Below are 5,158 nucleotides of genomic sequence, written 5' to 3' on the forward strand. Positions count from 1 at the left end.
GTGTTATTATATATTCGTAACGCTCTCGCGATTTTGTATCGTCGTTTCGTTGTTCTTCCTGGTCGGTTTTTTTCGATATATCGGGAAGCGTACGACGACGACGACGGTATCACTGCGAGATCGCGAATTCGGCGGGAACATTCGGCTTCGTTAGAAGAAGATGATCCACGATTCATATGCGATTGGAATTATTATTTTTATGGACGTATCGGTTTTTCATCGGAACGTTCATAAAACAGCAACACATTTTGCGATAGCTCTCTGCTCTCCGAGCGAGAATAAAATAAAAAATCACGAAACGTTTCTCGTACGAGGTTTCCTTGTCGCTTTATATATTTCTATCTAGCGAAGGGTTCGGAGAGAATGTTTTTCGAGGTCTTATAAACGCCGAACGATATTTTGCGGCATCCAATTTTCGACGTAGTCGACGATCGTCGTCGATAATCGAGATAATTGGGTGCCTAGTCGATCGGTTGTGTATAAAAAAAACAAAAGATGTGTCTAAGATGATGATATCGTTTTGTTTTATTAGACAACTAATATTAAAATGTAAGAGCGTGGCGCCTCGGACCGGTTTTTCCGTCGTCTAGGCGCGCTATCATGCACCTCCTTTTTATTAGTCGTCGATATATATTATATATCGTCGTCTTACGCACACGTTTCTTTATAAGTCAAACTTATAAAATAAACTGTGTCTGTATTTGTTTTATCTGCTTCGTGTCGATAAAATAATAAGAACAGTTCCCTGGTTGATCCTGCCAGTAGTCATATGCTTGTCTCAAAGATTAAGCCATGCATGTCTCAGTACATACCGAATTAAGGTGAAACCGCGAAAGGCTCATTAAATCAGTTATGGTTCCTTAGATCGTACCCACAATTACTTGGATAACTGTGGTAATTCTAGAGCTAATACATGCAAACAGAGCTCCGACCAGAGATGGAAGGAGTGCTTTTATTAGATCAAAACCAATCGGTTTCGGGTTCGCGCTCGTCATCGTACAACTTGGTGACTCTGAATAACTTTAAGCTGATCGCACGGTCTCGCACCGGCGACACATCTTTCAAATGTCTGCCTTATCAACTGTCGATGGTAGGTTCTGCGCCTACCATGGTCGTAACGGGTAACGGGGAATCAGGGTTCGATTCCGGAGAGGGAGCCTGAGAAACGGCTACCACATCCAAGGAAGGCAGCAGGCGCGCAAATTACCCACTCCCGGCACGGGGAGGTAGTGACGAAAAATAACGATACGGGACTCATCCGAGGCCCCGTAATCGGAATGAGTACACTCTAAACCCTTTAACGAGGATCAATTGGAGGGCCAGTCTGGTGCCAGCAGCCGCGGTAATTCCAGCTCCAATAGCGTATATTAAAGTTGTTGCGGTTAAAAAGCTCGTAGTCGAATTTGTGTCTCGCGCCGCCGGTTCATCGTTCGCGGTGTTAACTGGCGTGTTTTTCGCGAGACGTCCTGCCGGTGGGCTTAGTCGTGTCGCGTCGCCGTCGCGCGTGCGTTTCGGCGTGCGTGTTGTGCGCGTCGTGGTTACGACGGCCCAACTCAATCCTGCCGCGGTGCTCTTTACTGAGTGTCGAGGTGGGCCGGCACGTTTACTTTGAACAAATTAGAGTGCTCAAAGCAGGCTAAAATTTCGCCTGAATACTGTATGCATGGAATAATGGAATAGGACCTCGGTTCTATTTTGTTGGTTTTCGGAACCCCGAGGTAATGATTAATAGGAACGGATGGGGGCATTCGTATTGCGACGTTAGAGGTGAAATTCTTGGATCGTCGCAAGACGAACAGAAGCGAAAGCATTTGCCAAAAACGCTTTCATTGATCAAGAACGAAAGTTAGAGGTTCGAAGGCGATCAGATACCGCCCTAGTTCTAACCTTAAACGATGCCAGCTAGCGATCCGTCGACGTTCCCTAATATGACTCGACGGGCAGCTTCCGGGAAACCAAAGCTTTTGGGTTCCGGGGGAAGTATGGTTGCAAAGCTGAAACTTAAAGGAATTGACGGAAGGGCACCACCAGGAGTGGAGCCTGCGGCTTAATTTGACTCAACACGGGAAACCTCACCAGGCCCGGACACCGGAAGGATTGACAGATTGAGAGCTCTTTCTTGATTCGGTGGGTGGTGGTGCATGGCCGTTCTTAGTTGGTGGAGCGATTTGTCTGGTTAATTCCGATAACGAACGAGACTCTAGCCTGCTAACTAGGCGCTTTTTGACATCCTAAAGGCCCGCCGGCCGCGTTGCTTTCGGGTTTCGCGGTTCGTGCGCGGTTTTTACTGTCGGCGTACAAACTATTCTTCTTAGAGGGACAGGCGGCTTCTAGCCGCACGAGATTGAGCAATAACAGGTCTGTGATGCCCTTAGATGTTCTGGGCCGCACGCGCGCTACACTGAAGGAATCAGCGTGTCTTCCCTGGCCGAGCGGCCCGGGTAACCCGCTGAACCTCCTTCGTGCTAGGGATTGGGGCTTGCAATTGTTCCCCATGAACGAGGAATTCCCAGTAAGCGCGAGTCATAAGCTCGCGTTGATTACGTCCCTGCCCTTTGTACACACCGCTCCGTCGCTACTACCGATTGAATGATTTAGTGAGGTCTTCGGATCGACACGCGATGGCGTTTCGGCGTCGTCGATGTGTAGGAAAAGATGACCAAACTTGATCATTTAGAGGAAGTAAAAGTCGTAACAAGGTTTCCGTAGGTGAACCTGCGGAAGGATCATTACAGTGTGTTGTTATGCCTATATATATATAATAGGTAAACGTACAAGTCTGTAAAAATCATTGTCGAACGTTAAAGAGCCATCTACGAAGTTCGGAAGTTCCGATCGAATTTCGACGTCGTCAACGTAGCTGTTTTCGGGTACCTATAATATATGGTTTTAAAAGATGTACGCCCGAAAGCGGAGATATATACGATGAAGATGTTGTTATATAGGACGACGAGTAATAATCGTCGGCCTACGACGGATTTCGTTATAAATGGACAAATCGAGCGCAAAATAAAACGATTTTGCCAATTATATTTCTAATCGACGTTTCGATCCTCATATCGACGAACATATACGATGATCGGTAATGTGATTAGTTTACGAAAATCTTATCACCCTTCGTTTGTTTCATTCCAAAAGGGTGAGATTTAGTTTACGAAAATATTGCCAAACTATGATCAGCGTATGCTCTTTTGTTGTCGTACGAGGTGAGACGACGAAAATTTACAACGAACGTCACCATTTCGAGTAGTCTGTCTCCGCTCCTCTCGTTGTGTGTAGTGGAGAAGACGAAAATAAACCGTAAGAGCGTTTTAAAGTCGACGGCGGCTGCGAAAGGGGCGCAAGCGCTGTCTATGACGTGAGCGCGCGTCGTCGTCGTCGTCGTCGTCTTATAATAGAAACGTTTCGATATGCGTTTAAAACCTAACTTAAAAAAAGATTACCCTAAACGGTGGATCACTTGGCTCGTGGGTCGATGAAGAACGCAGCTAATTGCGCGTCAACTTGTGAACTGCAGGACACATGAACATCGACATTTCGAACGCACATTGCGGTCCTGGGATCTCATACCCGGACCACTCCTGGCTGAGGGTCGTATCTCATTTCAAGACTGCTCGGATTTTCTTTGATCTTCGCGATCGACGAGAAATGTCTGAGCGTGCTGAGCGTATAAGCGCGATTCGATCGCGACGTTCTAAAACGTGACAGCGGACCCGTACGTGTGACCTAACTCTCTCGTACGGGTCGTACGAATATGAAAGGGATGAGACGTGTTTTAAAACGGTCGTTCGCACGTTTTTGTGATAAACGTAGCGCGCACCATTAATACGATCGTCGTATCCGATAAAATTAGTTTTTAATCGACGTCGGATCGTAGGTGCGTTGTCTCTCGAATACGAGGGAGAAAACACCGTTTTTCGACGGCGCGTCTTTTCCATTCTAAACTTTTATATTTCGTATTGGCTCCTAATCTTCATTATTATGATGATTACGAGCGCCACGCATATTAAACTAGCGACCTCAGAGCAGGTGAGACTACCCGCTGAATTTAAGCATATTACTAAGCGGAGGAAAAGAAACTAACTAGGATTCCCTTAGTAGCTGCGAGCGAACAGGGATTAGCCCAGCACCGAATCCCGCGACCGACATCGGGCGCCGGGAAATGTGGTGTTCGGGAGGGTCCATTATCTCGACGTTACGTCGCGCGTCCAAGTCCATCTTGAACGGGGCAACAGCCCATAGAGGGTGCCAGGCCCGTAGCGACCGTGACTGACGGCGAGAGGATCTCTCCTTAGAGTCGGGTTGCTTGAGAGTGCAGCCCTAAGCGGGTGGTAAACTCCATCTAAGGCTAAATATAACCACGAGACCGATAGCGAACAAGTACCGTGAGGGAAAGTTGAAAAGCACTTTGAAGAGAGAGTTCAAGAGTACGTGAAACCGTTTAGGGGTAAACCTGAGAAACCCGAAAGGTCGAAGGGAGAAATTCATTCGCGGCTCGTAGTAGGCGGCGTGCGATCGCGTGACACGTGACGTTTCGGCGTTGCGCGCGCCTTTCGTACGTCGATCCGGCGACGAACGCGTGCACTTTTCTCCTTGTAGGACGTCGCGATCCGTTGGGCGTCGGCTTAAGGCTCGAGGTGGAGACCGTAGACTGCGGTTCGCGCCGTTTTCGTTTACGGACCCTCGTGTTCGCGGTCGACTCGCTCGACGGTATACCGAATGGTTTAAGGCCGCTACTCGTTAGCGTTCGGCTCGTCGCAAGCGCGTCAGATGCACGTCGGTAATCGGACCCGGTGCCGTTTCCGACCTCTGATGACTGTTGGCGACGAGGTTCTCGAACAGACCTAGACCGATCGGCGACGCTATAGCTTTGGGTACTTTCAGGACCCGTCTTGAAACACGGACCAAGGAGTCTAGCATGTGCGCGAGTCATTGGGAATCACTAAACCTAAAGGCGTAATGAAAGTGAAAGTTCGTCTCGCACGAACTCAGGGAAGATGGGCGGTTTACCCTTAAAAGTGGCCGCTTCGCATTCCCGGGGCGTCTCGTTCTCATCGCGAGAAGAGGCGCACCAAGAGCGTACACGCTGGGACCCGAAAGATGGTGAACTATGCCTGGTCAGGACGAAGTCAGGGGAAACCCTGATGGAGGTCCGTAG

General features: G+C 48.5%; 3 non-coding genes across 3 annotated transcripts in view; all 3 read left to right on the forward strand.

Moving 5' to 3' along the window:
* Nucleotides 1–742: 742 nt before the first annotated feature.
* LOC143206273 (small subunit ribosomal RNA) lies at nt 743–2,732 on the forward strand. Its single transcript, XR_013008257.1, has one exon. It is a non-coding gene; the product is annotated as a small subunit ribosomal RNA (ribosomal RNA).
* Nucleotides 2,733–3,440: 708 nt separating this feature from the next.
* Nucleotides 3,441–3,595, forward strand: LOC143206272 (5.8S ribosomal RNA). Its single transcript, XR_013008256.1, has one exon. It is a non-coding gene; the product is annotated as a 5.8S ribosomal RNA (ribosomal RNA).
* A 420-nt stretch (nt 3,596–4,015) lies between these two features.
* Nucleotides 4,016–5,158, forward strand: part of LOC143206274 (large subunit ribosomal RNA) — a 4,098-nt gene continuing 2,955 nt past the window's right edge. Inside the window, exon 1 of the ribosomal RNA XR_013008258.1 lies at nt 4,016–5,158. This exon is cut by the window's right edge and continues 2,955 nt beyond it. This is a non-coding gene — a ribosomal RNA (large subunit ribosomal RNA).

This window comes from Rhynchophorus ferrugineus, unplaced genomic scaffold (assembly GCF_030347505.1).
Source record: "Rhynchophorus ferrugineus isolate W39M unplaced genomic scaffold, kcgeb_rfMv2 rfM625, whole genome shotgun sequence".
NCBI classification, from domain to species: Eukaryota; Metazoa; Arthropoda; class Insecta; order Coleoptera; family Curculionidae; genus Rhynchophorus; species Rhynchophorus ferrugineus.